The sequence below is a fragment of the Drosophila suzukii genome, chromosome 3 (assembly GCF_043229965.1).
Source record: "Drosophila suzukii chromosome 3, CBGP_Dsuzu_IsoJpt1.0, whole genome shotgun sequence".
NCBI classification, from domain to species: domain Eukaryota; kingdom Metazoa; phylum Arthropoda; class Insecta; order Diptera; family Drosophilidae; genus Drosophila; species Drosophila suzukii.
This window is the reverse complement of record NC_092082.1, coordinates 61791825-61817303: the sequence shown is the minus strand read 5'-3', so window position 1 is coordinate 61817303 and position 25479 is coordinate 61791825.

The following is a 25479-nucleotide window of genomic DNA, read 5'->3' as shown; positions in this document are numbered from 1 at the left end:
TTTCTTTTATCACATACATTATTTTATTATTTTTTTTATTTTTATTTATTTCTTATTTGTTTTATTATTTTACATTTTATTTCTGTATAAAGAAATATTATATTATATATTATATAAAGAAATAATATATTATTTTTTGAAAGTGTTAAAATGAGTGCCCCAAAACGCCTTTGCCTAAACACGAGCGGTATGTATAATGTTTTTCTTAATTTTTGAGTCCATGTCCGTCTGTCCGTATGAACGCTGAGATCTCGGAAACTTAAGAGCTACAATACTGGGATTAGGCATGCAGATTCCTGAGATTCTGCAGGGTGCCACGCCCACTCCAACGCCCACAAACCGCCCAAACCGGCCGCTCCTCCAGTTTTGATGCTAGAATAAAACTGAAATGTATTGTTCTCATCAATACCTATCGATTGACCAAAAAAAAAACGCCCATAACGCTTAAATCTGTCTACCGCCTACATAACCATATATTGAGATCGCGTGTAGGTGGCGCATTTCAATCTCGATATTCTGCTTACATATCACCATTTTCCCTTGGTCCCATTAGCTGAGAAACGGGTATCTGATAGTCGAGGTACTCGACTATAGACTATTACTAGATGCAATCGCTCTGGTGGAGCCCTCGGAGTTTCCCGAAATGGCGCTGCAGAAGGCAATGCGGCCCCAGATGCTGACGAGGGGGTGCCAACGACTCCGTTAGGACCGGGAACCCCCTAGCCAACATTTTAAAATAAAGATGTAAATAAATATAAAAAAATATAGAAATTAAATAAAACTGTAAATATATTTACTGCTGCGCGATGAAAAGGTGCACAACATGTGCAACGAGCGCTCAATGTGTGCTCGAAAAAGCGCTCAACGCGTGCTAGTTTTTGAGCACTGATGAACCCTAGGACATGCATATGTTTATTTAAGCACTCATTTTCATACAAATTGTGCCCTCATTGGCTCTGTGATGAACTTTTTGCAGTGATTGAGTGCTCAATAAGCGCTGAATGGCTCATCTGACCTTATGGAAGTCCTACATTGCATTTTTATAAGTTTTCGGACGCTTGGCTGGTAAAGACGTATTCGTTAACCATTTTGTTTGTTGAAAAGTGCAATTGAAAATGGAGACAGTGGTAAAAAAAATTGGGAGGCAAAGCATTCCTTGAAGTATTTTCTGGTGAGTACATACATGTATATAATAAATTGTAAGTTGTTTGTGATAAGTCAATAAATTTATTTATAATAGAAAGAAAGTTTAGCGTTCAGACATTAAAATATTTGAATTGGGAGCACCTCAGAGGAGAAATTCCAGTATAAATGGTCGGTCCAACTATAAAGTTCTTAAAAAAACTGGAGTTGTGGCAGAACAAAGTAAGAACATACATAATTATTTATTTGTAAATGTGAGTAATTTTGAGATCACGAATTAAAAGGATGATGCAACAGAATACATACATATATATACATATATATGTATGTGTATATCAAAGAACTGCATTAGAGCGTCGCACTATGGGGAATTTGACCACTTTTTGTGGCATTAATTAATAACTTAAAAACGAAGCAACACTTACAAGTTTTGTTTTTTGAGGTAAATATATACAATTTATAAGCGTTATGCCTCCTTAAAAAAGACAATTTTTTTTATTACCAAATAACACAACAAAATTTTTTGTGAAATTGTTATTTTTTCTTATCTAAAAACCAAAATCCTTTAAATCAACGTTAAGTAAATGAAATGATGTTGTAAAATAATTTTAAAACAATCTTTATTTGATAACAAAGATAATTGCACACTGTTTTTTTAAGAAGCTGGCATTTAACAGACAAAAATGCGGGACAAATGCAGTACTTGGATGAGAAAAAAGTACGCTAAGGTGCACTTTTGTACTGACTGAGCTTAATGAGAATTGAATACTGTACAAAAAAAAGTTTAGAGGTGGAAAAAGTTGGAATCACTTTGTAGCTCTTTTTAAAATTTAAAATATCTTCACAATTTGTATTTTTTTTTGAGGTTAGAACTTACACACGTATATACGAACACCACAATCAATAAATACAATATCAAGGTCACTAACACAAGTTACTAGCCCCTCTGATTGGATGGTATTTGCAGTGCTTTTGTTCAGTTTTACACTTTTTGACAATTTAAACTATTAAGAATATTAGGCGATTTATCAGCGCAGCCACCTCGTGATAACTTAACAGTTGTGCTCATTCTGATAAAAACCCCAATTTTTAACGAGTTTTAAAAAATGGGTTTTGGCCAAAAAAAGTGGTTTTTGGTGCCAAATGATTTCGAATTGTAATAAGCAAAACATACTTCGAATTCTTCTCTTCTTCTTCTTCTTCCCGTTTCTGTAAGACTCCGCCATTTTCGAGTTTCGGCAATAAAAATCTTAGACATTTCGCAAGTGGACGAATTTGGCTATTGTTTCAGCTGCGGCCTCTTTTCAGAAGCACAGCAAACGCAAGCTAAATGAAAACTAAAACTGGTTTTAAAACAAATATGTGCATTTTCATTTTAATTTCCACAGCATTTTCTTTCTTGAAAAGGACAACGTTGAGGATAGTAAGGAGCCAGAACCAGCGGTTTGTGTAGCTCGAATTCTAGCGAACGGCAAAAAGGGAAAACTGATTTTGAAGCATTTTAATGAACGCAAATCTCTTAGCTCACAAGTAAGAAGAGAACTAAGTTCAGTAATAGTCGAATACTTGCCTCAAAAGGAACTAAAAACTAGTCAGAACTTGTTGAAGGAGATCGCCAACTAAATAACGGAACTATTTGATTCTGAGACGGCTGTAAGTAAATGCATTACAGTTAACAACATTTGAGATAAACATTCGTTTTACTTTTTAGGACACATACTTCTTAAAAAGTAAGGGAAAGAAACCAAGTGGCCTGCTGTACAGCCAATATTATAATATAAAGGCCAAGTATAGTGCTGGAAAAGTCCCCAAACTTTTAAACCAAAACGTTTCTTTAAATCTGTCTTCCCAAAACAGTAAGTAATACAAACTTTTAGTACTTATGTACATGTTAAATTATATATACTTTTAAATAATAAATGAAGAGGAGTTGGACTTACAGTAGTAGGGAAAGACGGGTTCTGGGACAATTAGCATATTAATGGCAATTAATAATAATATGTGCAATTAATAGTCAGGTGAGAAAGGTGCACGTAAGAAAGGTCGCACAACCATAGTATCCAAAGGTTGTTATCTTAGAGGAACATATCCGATCATGTTGGGGAAAGGTGTGATCACGTACCCTTTTGCCTCATTATCACAGGTGTTGCTGTGCACGTGTGAAAGGTCGCACACCCAAAGTATTCAAAGATGGTTATCTTAGAGGAACATGTCCGATTATGTTGGGGAATAATGTTTCCTATGATTGTAAAACTAATTTAGAAATCAAAAGAACCCCAATAAAATAAATCTCACAAGTTAATGATTCTCAGATGTGGAATATTTTCAAATACACATTTTTGTTTCCGCCCCAGAACGTTTAACTAGTAAATTGTCTAAGATTCTCTCCTTTCCACAAATGGGTCATAAACATATCATAAAAGGGATTCAAGCAAGAGCTACCCGAACATGCGCACCTGTCAATTACCTGACCGCAATAAAAGGGACACATGCAAGTTATATGACACATTATTTAGGGGCTCTTACCCAATTTATAAACAACTTTGAGCCGAGAGCTAATTTCCAAAGAACTCTGACAGACCCGAGATAAATCCGTGGTCAGCTATTTCTGCCAAGCAGGCCTCCAAATCATTCCCACCCAGATCAATTTCACGCAGTCCGAATCAAACGGATGCTGTAAACATCCGAACCGATATTGTAAACAATCGGAGACCCAAGCGAGCCCTGAGTCCGCTAACGTAAACAAAAGATCCCCAAAGCGAGTCCCGAGTCCGCTAACGTAAACAAAAAGATCCCCAAAGCGGTCCCTAAACTCCGCTAATGTAAACACCAATTTCCGGCCAAGATTGGACTTCGAATTTAATTGGCAAATTGCATCATCCTATTTCCGACTCTCTTGAGTCATTCTCTTTATCAATTTTTGGGGATAAAATCTCTTAAGCCGAGGTTTGATTATTGATCATTGAACTAGAGAGCAGGCAGTCCGTTTTTGAGATCCGAATCGAGCAGAACAAATATTCGAGAATAAATACAAGAGCAGTGAATTAAATAAGTTCGACCTATTGTAAAATTGTAATAGTGAATAAGTGATTGTTAAAAAATAAAAATAAATTTTTTTAATCAATTCACTAGTGAGAAACTTAATTGGCGCCCAACGTGGGGCCGTGTGATTAAAAAATTCTAAAGCAAAGCTTTTAAATAAACCCCAAAAAAGTTTAAAAGTGAAAAAGGAATTTTGCGCGGCCAACAACCCGATACAACCGACGAAAATATAAAGCCTGTGTTGAAAAAAATAAGGTGGAAATTAATAAATGCAATAATCCCCTTAAACTCTATACAACCGGCAAAAAAATAAAAAGTTTGTGTTGATCAAAAAATAATAAGGTGGAAAATAGGGCAAAGCATTCCTTGAAGTATTTTCTGGTGAGTACATACATGTATATAATAAATTGTAAGTTGTTTGTGATAAGTCAATAAATTTATTTATAATAGAAAGAAAGTTTAGCGTTCAGACATTAAAATATTTGAATTGGGAGCACCTCAGAGGAGAAATTCCAGTATAAATGGTCGGTCCAACTATAAAGTTCTTAAAAAAACTGGAGTTGTGGCAGAACAAAGTAAGAACATACATAATTATTTATTTGTAAATGTGAGTAATTTTGAGATCACGAATTAAAAGGATGATGCAACAGAATACATACATATATATACATATATATGTATGTGTATATCAAAGAACTGCATTAGAGCGTCGCACTATGGGGAATTTGACCACTTTTTGTGGCATTAATTAATAACTTAAAAACGAAGCAACACTTACAAGTTTTGTTTTTTGAGGTAAATATATACAATTTATAAGCGTTATGCCTCCTTAAAAAAGACAATTTTTTTTATTACCAAATAACACAACAAAATTTTTTGTGAAATTGTTATTTTTTCTTATCTAAAAACCAAAATCCTTTAAATCAACGTTAAGTAAATGAAATGATGTTGTAAAATAATTTTAAAACAATCTTTATTTGATAACAAAGATAATTGCACACTGTTTTTTTAAGAAGCTGGCATTTAACAGACAAAAATGCGGGACAAATGCAGTACTTGGATGAGAAAAAAGTACGCTAAGGTGCACTTTTGTACTGACTGAGCTTAATGAGAATTGAATACTGTACAAAAAAAAGTTTAGAGGTGGAAAAAGTTGGAATCACTTTGTAGCTCTTTTTAAAATTTAAAATATCTTCACAATTTGTATTTTTTTTTGAGGTTAGAACTTACACACGTATATACGAACACCACAATCAATAAATACAATATCAAGGTCACTAACACAAGTTACTAGCCCCTCTGATTGGATGGTATTTGCAGTGCTTTTGTTCAGTTTTACACTTTTTGACAATTTAAACTATTAAGAATATTAGGCGATTTATCAGCGCAGCCACCTCGTGATAACTTAACAGTTGTGCTCATTCTGATAAAAACCCCAATTTTTAACGAGTTTTAAAAAATGGGTTTTGGCCAAAAAAAGTGGTTTTTGGTGCCAAATGATTTCGAATTGTAATAAGCAAAACATACTTCGAATTCTTCTCTTCTTCTTCTTCTTCCCGTTTCTGTAAGACTCCGCCATTTTCGAGTTTCGGCAATAAAAATCTTAGACATTTCGCAAGTGGACGAATTTGGCTATTGTTTCAGCTGCGGCCTCTTTTCAGAAGCACAGCAAACGCAAGCTAAATGAAAACTAAAACTGGTTTTAAAACAAATATGTGCATTTTCATTTTAATTTCCACAGCATTTTCTTTCTTGAAAAGGACAACGTTGAGGATAGTAAGGAGCCAGAACCAGCGGTTTGTGTAGCTCGAATTCTAGCGAACGGCAAAAAGGGAAAACTGATTTTGAAGCATTTTAATGAACGCAAATCTCTTAGCTCACAAGTAAGAAGAGAACTAAGTTCAGTAATAGTCGAATACTTGCCTCAAAAGGAACTAAAAACTAGTCAGAACTTGTTGAAGGAGATCGCCAACTAAATAACGGAACTATTTGATTCTGAGACGGCTGTAAGTAAATGCATTACAGTTAACAACATTTGAGATAAACATTCGTTTTACTTTTTAGGACACATACTTCTTAAAAAGTAAGGGAAAGAAACCAAGTGGCCTGCTGTACAGCCAATATTATAATATAAAGGCCAAGTATAGTGCTGGAAAAGTCCCCAAACTTTTAAACCAAAACGTTTCTTTAAATCTGTCTTCCCAAAACAGTAAGTAATACAAACTTTTAGTACTTATGTACATGTTAAATTATATATACTTTTAAATAATAAATGAAGAGGAGTTGGACTTACAGTAGTAGGGAAAGACGGGTTCTGGGACAATTAGCATATTAATGGCAATTAATAATAATATGTGCAATTAATAGTCAGGTGAGAAAGGTGCACGTAAGAAAGGTCGCACAACCATAGTATCCAAAGGTTGTTATCTTAGAGGAACATATCCGATCATGTTGGGGAAAGGTGTGATCACGTACCCTTTTGCCTCATTATCACAGGTGTTGCTGTGCACGTGTGAAAGGTCGCACACCCAAAGTATTCAAAGATGGTTATCTTAGAGGAACATGTCCGATTATGTTGGGGAATAATGTTTCCTATGATTGTAAAACTAATTTAGAAATCAAAAGAACCCCAATAAAATAAATCTCACAAGTTAATGATTCTCAGATGTGGAATATTTTCAAATACACATTTTTGTTTCCGCCCCAGAACGTTTAACTAGTAAATTGTCTAAGATTCTCTCCTTTCCACAAATGGGTCATAAACATATCATAAAAGGGATTCAAGCAAGAGCTACCCGAACATGCGCACCTGTCAATTACCTGACCGCAATAAAAGGGACACATGCAAGTTATATGACACATTATTTAGGGGCTCTTACCCAATTTATAAACAACTTTGAGCCGAGAGCTAATTTCCAAAGAACTCTGACAGACCCGAGATAAATCCGTGGTCAGCTATTTCTGCCAAGCAGGCCTCCAAATCATTCCCACCCAGATCAATTTCACGCAGTCCGAATCAAACGGATGCTGTAAACATCCGAACCGATATTGTAAACAATCGGAGACCCAAGCGAGCCCTGAGTCCGCTAACGTAAACAAAAGATCCCCAAAGCGAGTCCCGAGTCCGCTAACGTAAACAAAAAGATCCCCAAAGCGGTCCCTAAACTCCGCTAATGTAAACACCAATTTCCGGCCAAGATTGGACTTCGAATTTAATTGGCAAATTGCATCATCCTATTTCCGACTCTCTTGAGTCATTCTCTTTATCAATTTTTGGGGATAAAATCTCTTAAGCCGAGGTTTGATTATTGATCATTGAACTAGAGAGCAGGCAGTCCGTTTTTGAGATCCGAATCGAGCAGAACAAATATTCGAGAATAAATACAAGAGCAGTGAATTAAATAAGTTCGACCTATTGTAAAATTGTAATAGTGAATAAGTGATTGTTAAAAAATAAAAATAAATTTTTTTAATCAATTCACTAGTGAGAAACTTAATTGGCGCCCAACGTGGGGCCGTGTGATTAAAAAATTCTAAAGCAAAGCTTTTAAATAAACCCCAAAAAAGTTTAAAAGTGAAAAAGGAATTTTGCGCGGCCAACAACCCGATACAACCGACGAAAATATAAAGCCTGTGTTGAAAAAAATAAGGTGGAAATTAATAAATGCAATAATCCCCTTAAACTCTATACAACCGGCAAAAAAATAAAAAGTTTGTGTTGATCAAAAAATAATAAGGTGGAAAATAATTAATGGAATAATCCCCTTAAAATCTCACATTACAAAATAGTGTTCGTAACATAAATTCACTGCTCGGACAAAATAAAAAATTTAAAAAGTGACAACAAAATTCATCGAAATAAATAACCATTGTGGAAAACAATTTAATTAAAAAAATATCTAAAAACAAAAATCTACAAACAAATCTTCGAAAAGACATTTAAAGACAAAAAGGCTGAAGGGCAATCCCTCGCCAAGAAATAAACACTGAAGAAAGAAGGAAGACATCAATTTAAAAACCCGAAGAAGGAAGGAAGACCCCAAGATACACAAAAAGGAAGGACGACCCCAAGCAGGATCATCATCTAAGAAAAACGACAACCCCAAAAAACAACGACAAGAAAAATAAGGAGGACGATTCGTGAGCGATATAATCCTTTTTTTATTATTATTATTATTTAATAAGAAATTTGTAAAAAAAAATATAATTATACAAAGTGGAAGAATTAATTTCTGATTTCGAAAATATTCTCAAAATGTCAGAACCTTCTACAAGCCAGAACGGAGCAAATAAAAGACTCCACATAAGTTCGCCTCAAGAACATCATCAGGCGATAACAAACAATACCATGTTAAATGTAGGAGATTTAATTAAACAAATTGTAAATTTTGAATTGAATCCATTAAAGGAAGAGATCGTTAACTTAAGATCGCAGCTTTCTCATAAAATTAAAACGGTTGAAGATTATCAGATAGAGATTATAGATCCAAATATAAAGTGCGACACATCTTATGAGATCATCAAATCTGTTAGGGAATATAAAGGAGAAGAAGATAAATATGTAAGCTGGAGAGAATCGGCTGAAATAGCCATGGGGCAATATGCCAGAGGGAGTGAAAGATTTTATTCCGCCCCATCGATATTAAGAAACAAAATAACGGGAATGGCAAACGATGCCTTAACCCATAACGGTACGGTATTAAATTTCGATGCCATAATGGCCAGACTTGACTTTGTCTTTAGCGACAAACGTCCTATTCATATTATTGAACAGGAACTAAGTGTTTTGAGTCAGGGAAAATTATCAATTATGGATTATTATGGTACAGTTAATAGAAAGTTAACTCTACTTATTAATAAAACAATTATGACCTACGGGAGAAACAAACCGATAACAGCAGAAATGAATGAAAAACATAGGAAGACTGCTCTTAGAGTTTTCATTACCGGCCTAAACGGCCAAATTTCAGACACAATTTTCTCAATGAATCCACCTGACCTACCGAATGCAATGGTCATAGTTCAGGAATTGGAAAGCAACAACATGAGGGCGCATTTCGCAAATAGTTTCTCAACCACTCAGAGAAAAAATAGTGAGCCAAACTCTGGTGGAAATGGCCAAACACATTTCAACCAAAATCAAAGACAACAAAACAACAATTACAATAACCATCGAAATAGTAATAACTTAATGTTTAATCATGACAACAACCAGAACAAAAATAATTATGGTTATTATAATAAAAACAAAAATAATTCCTGGAACCAGGGTAGATTTAATAATAACCAACAAAATCAGTGGAACACCTATAGGCAGCCACAAAATAACCAATGGAGGTAGACGAATCTATCCAGGTTCAGAATAGGGCTAACAACGGCTATAATCAAAACTATAATAAATATCAAAATAACAATTATAGCCAAAACAAGTGGGATCAAACAAAAAAGTTTGAGACCCAGAATACTCAGCAAGGACAAGCCCAAAATAAAAGGGTACCAACTGGAACTGTTAACCAACCGGCTAACAAGACAATGAGACTAAACAACATTGAGGAGAACCATTTTTTAGACAAAAGTCAGGAGTAGGCTTACCCTACTTATTTAGAAATGACCCGAAAATAAATAAAAAATTAAAAATATTAATTGACACTGGGGCAACCTCGTGTTATATTAGAACTGGAGTTTACAAAAATAAGAATGAGCTTCCAATATACAAAAGAGTATCCACAGTGAATGGATATTCAATAATTAAATATTATCATATAATAACTATTTTGGATACACGGTATACTTTTTATGAAATAGAAGGGCTAGACTCAGATCTACTGATCGGCTATAACCTATTGAAAAAAATAGGAGCGGTGATTGATACAGCTAAGGGAGTTATTAAATATAACGGAATAGAAGAGAAATTAAATTATGACAACGGAAACAATTTAAACCAACATTCTTTAACAGAAGAAAACACCATTCTTCCATTAAAAGAATTTATATTAAAAAAATACTTTGATGAAAAGGCTCAAATCAGATTCGAATCTGAAATGGGTAATCAAAGCGAATTTAGTTTGGGATATACAAATCCTGAACACGCCGTCGTTGAAATATCCGACAAAAATAAAAGTTTGGAATTTAAAAATTCCGAACACGCCGTCGTTGAAATATCCGACAAAAATAAAAGTTTGGAATTGAAAAATTCTGAACACGCCGTCGTTGAAATATCCGACAAAAATAAAAGTTTGGAATTGAAAAATTCTGAACACGCCGTCGTTGAACTATCCGACAATCAAAAAATAAACAACATAAAAATATCATCTGCAGATCAAAGAAAAGATCTGGAGAATGAAATATTAAATATTATAAATGAAGAGCATTCAAAAATAAATATGCAGATTCCTTTTAGGACAGATATACGCGGTGAAATAAACACTGTAAATGATAGGGCCATTTACAGCAAACAATACCCTTATGCTTTATCAGCTTCAGATTTTGTAAATTCTGAAATAAGTCGAATGCTAAAAGAAGAAATTATAAGGCCAAGTAGAAGTCCTTATAATTCCCCAGTACTAGTGGTACCAAAAAAGGGTTTCAATGAAGATGGAACTCCAAAACTAAGACTCGTAATTGACTATAAAAAACTAAATGAAAATACTATACCTGATAGGTATCCAATGCAGGACCCTTCAGTGATTTTATCAAATCTCGGAAAAGCCAAATACTTTTCTACAATTGACTTGGAATCTGGATTTCATCAGATTCTCATGAACGAACCTGACATACAAAAAACCTCATTTTCAATAAATAATGGGAAATACGAATTCCTAAGAATGCCTTTCGGTTTGACAAACGCTCTTAGAATATTCCAACGAGCGATGGACGATATTTTGAGAGAACAAGTGGGTAAAACATGTCATGTTTATATGGATGACATAATCATATTTTCAAAAACAATTGAGCAACACTACAAAGACCTAATTGTCATTATTAAAATTTTGCTGAACGCAAACATGAAAATTTCGATTGAAAAATCAAAGTTCTTTAAATTAGAAACAAACTTTCTCGGTTACGTTGTTTCTCACAATGTGATCAAAACCGATACCGAAAAAATTTCAACAATTGTAAAATATCCGATCCCTAAAAATATTCGAGAGCTTAGAAGCTTCCTAGGCCTTACAGGATATTACAGGAAATTTGTGCAAAATTACGCAAAGATAGCTCTACCATTAACAAAATATTTAGAAGGCCAAAACGGCAAAGTATCTAAAAAAGCATCACGTAAAACTTTAATACAGTTTGATGATTCATCTGTAAGAGCTTTTAACGAGCTCAAAGAAAATTTAATTGCACAAGTAGAACTAGTACAACCGGACTATAATAAAAAATTTACCCTAACAACAGACGCGTCTGACTTAGCAATTGGTGCGGTTCTTTCTCAGGAAGGAAAACCAATCACATTTATTTCAAAAACTCTAACCAAAACTGAACAATTATTCGCGACAAATAAAAAGGAACTTTTAGCCATAGTATGGGCTTTTAAAAACCTTCGTAATTACTTATATGGGGTTAACAACATCGAGATCTATACCGATCACCAACCTCTTTCATTTTCCATTTCTCAAAAAAATCCAAATATCGAAATGAAAAGATGGTATTCTTTTATTGAAAGCTATTCACCCAAAATAATTTATAAGCCAGGAGCAACAAATGTTGTTGCGGACGCTTTATCAAGGATACAAATTAATAACTTAACGGAAAGTAATGAATCGGTCTCAGATCAAAATACTCAGCATTCAGCAGAGAGTAGTTTTGAGAATGTTATACAAGAAACCCGAAAACCCTTAAACCAATTTAAGCAACAATTGCTAATAGCAACGGGGAGGTATACAATACATGAGTCGATTAATGTATTCGGAAATACTAGACATATAATAGAGTATGATACTCCAGAAAATTTAATATCAATATTAAGAGAATATATTCCACCCAATATAACAATAGGAGTTCACTGTACTCTAGAAGATTTTTATAGAATTCAAAAACCACTTAAAGACAATTTTATAAATACATTTTTATACACTAAGACATTTGTCCAGGATGTCGAAGACGCTGAAGACAGATCCGTGATTATCACAGAAACTCATTGTAGAGCTCATAGAGGGCTTGATGAAAATTATAAGCAAATAACTAGACTCTATTATTGGCCTAATTTATACAAAAAGCTTAAGGAATTTATAAAGAATTGTACAATCTGCAATCAAAACAAATACAACACACACCCAGTACAGATTCCTATCGGTCAAGCGCCTATTCCAGAAAGAGAAGGTGAAAATTTGCATCTTGACATATATTACGCCCAAAATCTTATATTCATTACTTGTATAGATTCCTATTCGAAATATTTGGTCGTAAAAGAAATCCCTAACAAACTAAATATAGAAAATAAAGTTTCAGAAATTTTACAACAATTTCCATTAGCCAAATCTTTGATGATAGATAACGAACCAAGTTTCTCTTCATCCCAATTCAAATCCTTTGCTCAAAGAAATGGGATATCTCTATTCTTTGCAGATCCTCGACATAGTACGTCCAACGGACAAATAGAAAGGGCACACTCTACTTTAACAGAAATTGCTCGCTGCATTAAAGATGAGCTTAATTTAGTTGATTATTCCGAAATTATTATTAAAGCAGCACAAAAATATAATTTAACAATTCACTCAATAACCAACCAACGACCTTTTGACATACTATTTAATAAAATCAAACACGAAGATATGCCTAAATTATTGCAACAAGCTCAAGAGAAAATGTTGCATTCCCACAATAAAGATAGACAAAATAAGAATTATCACGTAGGAGAGGTAATTTACGAAAAGAAACATGGGGAAAGAAACAAGCTAAATTCTAGATACAAAAAACAAGTAGTTAAGGAAAATCTCCCTAATAAAGTTATTATAAATAACAGAAACCGTACGATTCATAAAGATAATATAAAATAATTTGTTTCAAATTACAGATAATGATTTCAATAATGTACTTATTACTGCTGGTAGCTACAACCAAATCCGAAATTATGGATTACACGAACCATGATTTCCTTCTTTACAAGGATACCAAAGATGTTCTTATTTATGAATCATACGCAGATTTATTTCATATAACTAATCTAAGTCTTTATAGAGATATAATTAATCTTGAAACAGAATTTCTGAAGAGTCACGATAGCAACAATTTTCTTTGGAAAATATCCCACGATTTAAAAATTATCCAAATACTTATCTCCCAAATTATACCCAGTAGATCGAAAAGAGGCATTAATGAAATAGGCACTATTTGGAAATGGATAGCGGGAACACCAGATCATGATGATTTCATAACTGTTCAAAATAAAATCGATGATTTAATACAAAATAATAACGATCAATACGTTATTAATTCTAAAATATTTAAAGAGATAAAATCTTTATCTGAAGAATTCAAAACAGCCTTTAAAGATCAAGAAATTCCGCTTAGAAAATATCGTCCGCGTTTGCTTACTTACGATCTTATGAATTTAATGGACACAATTACACTCGCCAAAATCGATGTATTTAATACTAAAATTCTAAACAACGACGATATACAAGAAATTTATAAACACGAAAATAGACCTGTAGTTATAACAGACCTTTTAGATATATCTGAATTTAAAATCGCTTTGCATCAAGATCTTATTATAATTTACATAAAATACCCTATTATTACCGATCGCTGTGACGTTTACAATTCAAGATCCATTTCACATGATGATGGAAAATTATTAATTGATAATCACGTCGCAAAATGTAGAAATAAGTACTATGTAATGTCTAATTTTAAGACAGAAATATTTAACAATTATTGCACACTTAACCCAGAAGGTTCTTGTTTCACCAGATTACTAAATGGAGAAAAATCTTTTTGTAACAAAATCAGAGAAAAAAATAAAAAAGTAGATGTAATCCAAGATGGAGCCATTTTTGTAAATGGAGAAAATACAGTTAATGACACTCATTTAAATGGGTCATATTTAATTACTTTTAATGGCACCTCTATAATTAATAATATTTCCTACACCAATGTAGACAATAAGATATTGGAATACATCACAGCTCGAAAATATACAGATTTTTTAATATCCGAATATATTATATCTAATGATTCGGAACTCTCATTTGATAATATTAACGTACTAAATCCATTTATTCAAATTAAACAAACTCAAATACCAATTACGTTAATATTAATCATATTAGCATTAATATATTTAATTATTATGATTATAATCAAATTCAGAAAATTTTTAATATTCAAACCATGGCAAATTCGTATAGAAATCGAACCAGAAAGCAATATTTCCGATATTGAGATAAATAATACACCCGACAATGAAAATACCCTAGAAGAAAATATCATTGTCGAATTAACCAATCAATTACATTCAATATACCCAACAGTTCCAATGAATCGGGACGATTCAATTTAGAATGGGGGGAGTTATATGACACATTATTTAGGGGCTCTTACCCAATTTATAAACAACTTTGAGCCGAGAGCTAATTTCCAAAGAACTCTGACAGACCCGAGATAAATCCGTGGTCAGCTATTTCTGCCAAGCAGGCCTCCAAATCATTCCCACCCAGATCAATTTCACGCAGTCCGAATCAAACGGATGCTGTAAACATCCGAACCGATATTGTAAACAATCGGAGACCCAAGCGAGCCCTGAGTCCGCTAACGTAAACAAAAGATCCCCAAAGCGAGTCCCGAGTCCGCTAACGTAAACAAAAAGATCCCCAAAGCGGTCCCTAAACTCCGCTAATGTAAACACCAATTTCCGGCCAAGATTGGACTTCGAATTTAATTGGCAAATTGCATCATCCTATTTCCGACTCTCTTGAGTCATTCTCTTTATCAATTTTTGGGGATAAAATCTCTTAAGCCGAGGTTTGATTATTGATCATTGAACTAGAGAGCAGGCAGTCCGTTTTTGAGATCCGAATCGAGCAGAACAAATATTCGAGAATAAATACAAGAGCAGTGAATTAAATAAGTTCGACCTATTGTAAAATTGTAATAGTGAATAAGTGATTGTTAAAAAATAAAAATAAATTTTTTTAATCAATTCACTAGTGAGAAACTTAATTTGCACAACCCAGAAGGCGCACGCTCATTGACAAGATCATGGGCCTCACGCCAACGACCTCATGGCTGACTGCTAGCTCTAATACGTTCCCATAATAGGGGTTGAAATCACGACCGCGCAACAACTCGCAAGTAGCCGACATATCTCAGTCAAGGAAATATTTTCCATTCTCCGTACCTGTAATTATACCCGTTACTCGTAGAGTAAAAGGGTATACTAGATTCGTCGGAAAGTATGTAACAGGCAGAAGGAAGCGTTTCCGACCCCATAAAGTATATATATTCTTGATCAGGATCACTAGCCGAGTCGATCTAGCCATGTCCGTCTGTCCGTCTGTCCGTCTGTCCGGATGAACGCTGAGATCTCGGAAACTATGGGAGCTAGGCTATTGAAAATTGGCGTGCAGATTCCTGAGCTTCCTACGCAGCGCAAGTTTGTTTCAGTAGACTGCCACGCCCACTCTAACGCCCACAAACCGCCCAAAACTGTGGCTCCTACAGTTTTGATGCTAGATAGAAAATTTTAACTGAAATGTAATGTTCTCATCAATACCTATCGATTGACCCAAAAAAAAATTTGCCACGCCCACTTTAACGCCCACAAACCGCAAAACCCTATGACGCCCACAATTTTCATGCTAGATAAAAAATTTTAACTGAAATGTATTGGTCTCGTCAATACCTATCGATTGATCCAAAAAAAAATTTGCCACGCCCACTTTAACGCCCACAAACCGCAAAACCCTGTGACGCCCACAATTTTCATGCTAGATAAAAAATTTTAACTGAAATGTATTGGTCTCGTCAATACCTATCGATTGATCCAAAAATTTTAATCTCGCTTTGCTGCTTGCATATCTCCATTTAGCTGAGTAACGGGTATCTGATAGTCGAGGTACTCGACTATAGCGTTCTCCCTTGTTTTAACTCGAAATAAAAAGTCAGAAGTTTATTTTGGTACTGCGAACATGTTTTATTATGTTATTTAATCATTTTCATTCTTTTTTCTAGATTATAGTATTTATTCATAATATTGAGTGCTTCCTTTTTGTAATCCGAAATTCGATGGCATACACAAGTATAAACTCCCTCAGTGGCTGCATCATTGCTCCACACGCAGGTGTCCATATGATTTCCATGAATAGATGTTTTTATATTACATCGTTCACATTCAAAGAGTTTTGATTGTATGAACTGGAGCCGTACATAGCGTGCATTGAACAGAATTCCGTCAAAAAGTTATTTATTTTAACTGAATGCATGTTGTCTATCTAAGTCAACAATCTCGTCTTACCCTTTTAAATATGCTTACACGATTTATAAGGAAATTTTTACAGGTTTCCATCTTCTTCTTTTACCCAAAAATATGCATGACTACAAATGAAAAATCTTTGATTTTTCCTCTTCTTTTACCCAAAAATGTGCATTCTCGAAATTCAACAAATGAAAATCTTTGTTTTTTCCCAAACTCGAAATGATTTTTTCCAAACTGTCCCCTATTGGCTACCTGAGTATGATGGTGTGTCTAAAAAATGACCTTTCCTTTCCCACCTGCAGCAAAGTATGTGCGACCTCTTCTAACCAACACTCTCCTTTGTTCTATGATTTTGTGTCTCCTTTATCGATTTGATGGTGTCCTATTGGTTACACTCTTAAATCAATACTTACACTCAAAATCAATACTTCTCATCTCTTCTAACCAATGAATAGTCGATGTAACCTACTAGAATTGCCTATATTGTTTTCGAATTTAAAAAAATCTTAAGTATGCATCTCTCATCTTCAATATTATCGTTCACGCCCACTTCAAACACTATAAATGATCGAGGACAATAGTTAGTCTTTCAAAAATTGTCTTGAAGTGGGATACTCTGCTACGTCAAACACAACTTAAAAAGAAGTGAAAAAGTGATCGTGAAAAAAGAATTTAAACAAAACGAATAAAATAAAATGAATAACCAAAATCAGTTTTGCCAATCCTGCAAGTGTTTCTTGCTAAAGAAAAAGTGGGCAAATCATGTCCGTTCGGAGTTGCATAAGCGAAATGCAACTCAACCCCTTGACGGAAGAGTTAAAAAAATTTCTGAGGGATTCAAGGGAAGAATACTACATTACATGTATGTAAACGATGGATCGGACTTGATCTTACCTGAGAGGTTCTTGAGTGAAGCTGGATTGTCACTGCTACCTCATCTCAGCATTCTGTTAGAAAGTTATACTTCAGTCAACTTTGAACAGACTTTTTAAAGATGAATCTGAAGAAATTGATGAAAAGTTTTCAAAGTAAAATGACGATCATGAACAAAGATTCTGACTTAGAAAATATCTTCCATGAACATACCATGGAAATAATTTCAAAAACACAAGAATTTCAAGAGAGAGATAGTGGATGGTCTCTTATAAAATTGATTTGCTTAGAAATGAATGTGAATCATTATACACCAATGGCTGGTTCATCTTTCATACCACTACCTCGTTTCCTTTTAACGAAAAAAGAAATAGTTAACGTTTGTAACGAAAATGACCACTATTGTTTTAAATGGGCTTTGATTTCTGCCTTGAAAATTGTTAACAGGCCGCAAAGATGTTCGGCATATAATATTGATATATCGCTGGAGATAGTTCGTATAAGTGATGAATTAATATTAGATTTCACAGGGTTGACTTTCTTCCTTGAAATAAAATGTATAAAAAATTTTTTAAAAAAGAATACTCATATGAGTTTAAACGTATTCGGATATAATGAAGAGACGAGGGAAATAATTGGACCACTTTTTCAATCGGAAGTGGAAAAGCCTCTTCATATCAATATGATGTTTTTGGAAGAAGGTGGAAATGGACATTACATGTACATTAAAAAAATTTCAAGGTAAATTCTTTTATTCATTTTTATCTCTTTTAAGCAATTAAATAATTTGTATATATTTCTCTTTCAAAGACTAATGACTGCTCAGAGAGGAAATCAGAAGAGGGCGCAATATTTCTGCAATGTGTGTTTAAATTTTTCCAAAACTGAGGAAGCTGCATTGAAACACAAAACGCTCTGCAGTAGGAAGGTCTCAAAGATGCCACACCCCCAGAATAATACATTGGAATTTACCCAGGATCAACATCAGCTTCAAGTTCCATTCGTTGTCTACGCGGATTTTGAATGCATTCTGGAACCGAAAAATCTTGAAGTGAGCCCCAAATTATTTAATATTAATGAACATATTCCAATATCATATGCGTATTATATAAAGTGTGCTTTTGATTCTAGACTAGATAAATTTGTTTTAGAAACAGGAAAAAATTCGGGAGTAAGTTTTGTATATTCATTGATAAAAAATTTAAGTAAACTGAGTGATGACTACTTAAATAAAATAGTTCCTATGAGAATGACTTTGGAAGACCAGCAAATATTTGATAGTTCATTGAATTGTTCTATTTGTCAGAAAGATTTAGGGACTGATAGGGTTAGAGATCATTGTCATTTCACAGGTCGCTTTAGAGGTGCAGCCCACTCTAAGTGTAACTTGGATTATAAAGTTAACAAATTCATACCAGTATTTTTTCATAATTTTTCAAAATACGACTGTCATTTGTTTATTCAAGAGTTGGGAAAGATTCCCGGTGAAATTATAGTAATACCAATACATAAGGAAAACTATATTTCTGTCTCAAAGAAAATAAAAAGTTTAAGTGGAAATAGTTTTGAAATTCGTTTTCTCGATACATATAGATTTATGCCATCAAGTTAAGATACCCTAGCTTCTAATTTAGTTGATGATCAATTGAACACTGTAAAATCGTTTTTCAGTAATGATATAGAATTTCGACTAATGCGTAAGAAGGGTATATTTCCCTATGAATATTTAGATTCCGCTAGTAGACTCGAGGAAACTTCCCTCCCACCAAGGGAAGCATTCTATAGTAATTTAACGGAAAGGGAATGCTCTCAGGAAGATTATGATCAAGCTCTTAAAGTTTGGTCGCATTTCTCATGTTCCACTCTTAAAGATTATTTAGAATTATATTTAAAAACTGATTTATTTCTTTTAAAATTTTTATGCAAATTTATTCACTTGACCCAGCTCAGTATTTTACAACACCAGGTCTATCTTGGGAGGCAATGTTGAAATCTACAAATATTCAACTTGAATTGCTGACAGATATAGATATGTATAGATTTATTCAAAGTAGCATTCGAGGTGGTTTAGTTCAATGTTGTCATAGATATACAAAAGCAAATAACAAATATTTGTCAGATTATGATTCCTCGAAGGAGTCTTCATTTTTAATGTATGTAGATGCATACATACCATACCATATAAAGATTTTAAGTGGATGTCTACCACAGACATAGACAATTTTGATATTAATAATATTCCAATCGATAGCAAATACGGTTATTTTTTGGAAGTGGACTTAATATATCAATACCGTTTACATGATCTTCATAATGATCTTCCATTTTGTCCGTCAAATTGTCTGGCCTCAAAAGAGGATAAGGTAAAAAAATTAATTGCTGACCTGGGAAATAAAAAAAATTATGTAATACACTATCGGAATTTGCAACAATGTTCAGTTTTTACAAATGCCTTGGTTAAAGAATTACATTGATCTAAATACTTTACATAGGCAAAATGTAAAAAATAAATTTGAAAAAGATTTTTTTAAATTAATGAATAATTCTGTTTACGGCAAAACAATGGAAGATCCCGAGCGCAGGGTCGATATTAAGCTTATTAGTTCATGGGAAGCTCCGGATAACTCCAAGACTGGACGAAAAGCACATTGTGCCAAAACTTTAATTTCAAAATCCAATTTTCATAGTGCAACTAAAATTAATGATAATTTCTATGCAATTCAAATGAAAAGATTGTCCGTTCTATTTAATAAGCCAATGTATTTAGGATTTGCAGTATTAGACTTATCGAAATGGAAAATGTATGATTTTCACTATCAATATATGAAGCCAAAGTTTCAGGAAAAGTTACTCTTAAATTATATGGATACTGATTCATTTATCTATACAATAAAAACTGAAGATTTTTATAAAGATATTCGTAATGATCTTAAAGCAAAATTTGATACATCGGACTATTCAGATGAAAGAATTAATCTATATAACTTTAAAAGAGTTAACAAAAAAAGTTTAGGGTTTTTTAAAGATGAGCTTAACGGTAAACTCATGACAGAATTTGTAGGTCTGTGCTCAAAGGTTTATTGTTATAGAATAGATCAAGTTAAATCTTCACATAATAAAGCAAAGGGAGTGAGTTCACGAAATCTTACAATCGAAGACTATAAAAACGTTTTATTAACTGGGGCCTCACTATATGGTAATAGATCAAAAGCACATAAAATAACTACAGTTAAAGTAAATAAAAAAATTCTTTGTGGCAAAGATAACAAAAGAAAACGTAAGGTTAATGAAACACAATTTTTAGAGTTAAGTAATGAAGACCATGGTACGACATCAATAAAACATCAGAGATTGATTGAAAAAGATATTTTAGAAAATGTTGAATGGCTAGAATCAAATTCATTTTGCTTGGGTGAGATGATACAAAATAATTATGTGAACGATGGAGAATCATTAGATAGCCTTAAATTTCAAAAGGAACATATTGAAAAAGAACTATTTTATGAATCAGTTGAATTGGAGATGTTTTATTATGATCGAGACTTTGGAAAATATAAATGAAAATGATTTTGAGTTTGTAAAAATTATTTTTATTATATTTAATTTTAATTTAAAACATTGTACAAAAATATTAATATTAAACTTAATATAAGATAAAATAATATGTAAATAAAAATTATTTAAATAAATCATTTATTATACTACAAAATGTCTTCCTTATTTATCCAGCTAGTCTTTGAAAACCCAAGCCACTTAACCAAAACTTTATTTCCTTTTCGCCTTACAATTTTTATACCCGTTACTCGTAGAGTAAAAGGGTATACTAGATTCGTCGGAAAGTATGTAACAGGCAGAAGGAAGCGTTTCCGACCCCATAAAGTATATATATTCTTGATCAGGATCACTAGCCATGTCCGTCTGTCCGTCTGTCCGTCTGTCTGTCCGTCCGGATGAACGCTGAGATCTCGGAAACTATGAGAGCTAGGCTATTGAGATTTGGCGTACAGATTCCTGAGCTTCTTACGCAGCGCAAGTTTGTTTCAGTAGACTGCCACGCCCACTCTAACGCCCACAAACCGCCCAAAACTGTAACTCCTACAGTTTTGATGCTAGATAAAAAATTTTAACTGAAATGTAATGTTCTCATCAATACCTATCGATTGACCTAAAAAGTTTGCCACGCCCACTTAAACGCCCACAAACCGCGAAAACCTGTGACGCCCACAATTTGCATGCTAGATAAAAAATTTTAACTGAAATGTATTGGTGTCGTCAATACCTATCGATTGGTCCAAAAAAAAAATTGCCACGCCCACTCTAACGCCCATAACGCTTAAATCTGTATACCGCCGGTAGGTGGCGCATTTTAATCTCGCTTTGCTACTTGCATATATCTATTTAGCTGAGTAACGGGTATCTGATAGTCGAGGTACTCGACTGTAGCGTTCTTCCTTGTTTTTAATTTGCTTCGTTTCACGCTTTACTTTTATACTATCTTTTACATTAGAAATCTTTTGCTTTTTATTTTCCTTAACAAGTTCATGTAAGGGTTCAGAATTAGGTTTAAAAGTTTCCACCAATTGTAAATTCGTATGATTTTTGACTTGTTTGAGATCATCGAATTTTCGCTTCAAAGCAAATCTAGCATTGGTTAATTGTGACAAAATATTCATTGTAGTATATTTTTCAAACTTTATAGGTGAAAGATTTAAAATTTCCGAAATTCATGTAGTCACTCCTCCTAACAAATACTGTTTATGGAACGCCAAAATCTGTAATACTTATATACCATTTCCGAATAAAAAAAAGATTCGATACATTTTCTTCATTATATTTATATTCTTAAAATCTCAATCTTTTTAATGATTACTGACTTATTTCTAAATACAAATTGTCATTACTTTTATAAATATTAAATTTTCCATCAACCATTTCATTGATGATATCATCTTGCAGAGAGGTGTACCTTTCCGGCATGTACAGAATGTGATCCTCCAACTCGAGAGCAATAGATTCTCCAACCTTTGTTGTTTTGCGCTCCGCCTTGAGGATCGGGAGGATCCTTGTCTTCGATAGCAGTGTCTTTATTAAATTTATTGAACTCTTTAACTACAATGTTCATCTTGTTTTCCTGATTCATGATGGTTGTTGAGGTTTTTGGACTTGGTACAGTTGTTCCACGTTGTTTTTAGCTGTATTTTGATGTTTACTACCTGTTTAGCAGTTGTTCAGTACTTGTTTCGTAGTTGCTTACTACTTGTTTTAGCTGGTTAATAGCTGTTATTAGATGGTTATTATCTGTTTAGTAGCTGTTAACTAGTTGTTTACTAGTTGTTATAAGCTGGTCACCAGCTGTTTTGAGCTGTTATGAGCAGTTATAGGTTTTTTTTTTTTTTGTTAATAACGATCAAAAATTCTTGTCCTCTAGATGACGTTTAATGTGAAGTAAAAACTTAGACTGTGAATTTGAACGCGTGAAGGTCCACTTTTTATACTATACAGAGTTCACACATACACGTACCCATACATTGATTTTCAACCCCCCAAATGTAAATTAACCATTTAAATATACCGGTTTTGACTCCACATCTTCTACGAAAGAAAGTAGAAAAGCGAGGCACAGGTGTTCACAGTTGTATGTATCAAAGTCTTGAACTCTATCGTAGTTGTATTGTATTCTATGTCCCAAGTATTTCACAACTTCTCTAGGTGGCTGAAGATTTCCAAAACTATCGAAATAATGTATATTATTATTATTTTTATTATATGCAACCCAATGTGTACCACTTGATCGTGAATTATCTAAGTTTACTATACCACACTCCCTACTTTTTGGTGCTTCTGGGAGTAGATCTCTCATAAACACCCCTCTAAAATGTGGGATATATTTCTTAGCAAAATGTATAATGTCGATATTTGATAGTGGTCTATTGGGTAGCAGAGAAATTAGTTTTTTCGCTTCTTAATTCTTTTCCCCTTACTATAGGGCTTAAGAAAGAAACCATAACCCTTTCTATAGTGCTTGAGATATAATCCTTCTCCTACAGCAACACTTTCAATTTTCCTATTGTGACGTTTTTTCTCCTCCATATCTTCTTTAGCCATTCTCGCATTGTTAATTGTTTTTGCAATTGCTGCACTACCACTTGCTAAACTACCAAGAGCGCTGAGGGCAGTCAAGATCGGCACGATTGGTAGAAAACCTCCAATTTTGGGTACATTAATTACACGAGGTACTTTAACATTTTTCTTAGAACCCATTGATTGATGAATTGATTTACGTGCAACTTTAAGTGCACTCATAATGTCTAATGGTTTGTGTTTTTTTAATGTTTTAGTAGCAACATTAATAACAGTCGAAAGGTTTGTCTTCTTCATTTTATTCTTCAATATCTTTTTCCTTCCTTTCTCTTCCGATTTATTCAATCCCGTACCAAATTTTTTCTTGGCTTTTATTATATTTGTAACAAAGTATGCTGCTGCTCTTTCACCAAGACTGCTATCTGGTGCCTTGACACGCGACCAGGCTTTGTCAATTAATATTGAGTCTGCCCTATGTCGTTCACTCAATGCCTTGTTTTGAGAATATGCAATATCGTGCTCTTTGCAAGCTTCATCCCATGGGTTTATTCCTTGATCACCACGTTCCAACCGTTTCTGTAACTTTGTACCCGGTCCACAAAAATTATATCCCGGAATAAGGGCTTCAAACGGTAATGTATTAATTAGCTTATCGACAAGACCACCACCGTGTTTACAATTAAAACAAGGAAGAACGCTATAGTCGAGTACCTCGACTATCAGATACCCGTTACTCAAAGGGAAATGGAGATATGCAAGCAGCAAAGCGAGATTAAAATGCGCCACCTACCGGCGGTAGACAGATTTAAGCGTTATGGGCGTTAGAGTGGGCGTGGAAAATTTATTTTTGGATCAATCGATAGGTATTGACGACACCAATACATTTCAGTTAAAATTTCTTATCTAGCATGCAATTTGTGGGCGTCACAGGTTTTCGCGGTTTGTGGGCGTTTTAGTGGGCGTGGCAAACTTTTTTTTAGGTCAATCGATAGGTATTGTTGAGAACAATACATTTCAGTTAAAATTTTCTATCTAGCATCAAAACTGTAGGAGTTACAGTTTTGGGCGGCTTGTGGGCGTTAGAGTGGGCGTGGCAGTCTACTGAAACAAACTTGCGCTGCGTAAGAAGCTCAGGAATCTGTACGCCAAATCTCAATAGCCTAGCTCTCATAGTTTCCGAGATCTCAGCGTTCATCCGGACAGACAGACGGACAGACGGACAGACGGACAGACGGTCAGACGGACAGACGGACAGACGGACAGACGGACAGACGGACAGACGGACATGGCTAGATCGACTCGGCTAGTGATCCTGATCAAGAATATATATACTTTATGGGGTCGGAAACGCTTCCTTCTGCCTGTTACATACTTTCCGACGAATCTAGTATACCCTTTTACTCTACGAGTAACGGGTATAAATACCACTGATGCGATTATAAAAACGTTTCCCCATTTTATTGATGTTTAATCATCAAAGATTTCTCATTGAATGAGGTACATTAGGTTAAAAGATGCGTTTAATAAGTTAAAAACAAAAAATTTTAGTTAGAAATATTAACGATGAAAACGAGAAAAATCTACCGCCACGACATAGTGCTCTCTTACCGAACACAATAAGGGCTCTAATTGTTGGGCCTTCGGAATACGGTGTACTAGACCCCAGTGAAGCTAAAAACAATTCCATTATGATATTCGATGACGTAGCTTGTGAAAAACCAGATAACATAAGATCTTATTTTTGTATGGGTCGACATAAAAATATCGACTCTTTTTATTTACGTCAAACGTATAGTCATATACCTAAACATCTGATTCGTGACAATGCCAACTTTATTATAATGTTAAAGAAAGATGATTTAAATATGCGACATATATATCGGGACCATATTAACACTGATATGAATTATGAAACATTTGTGAAA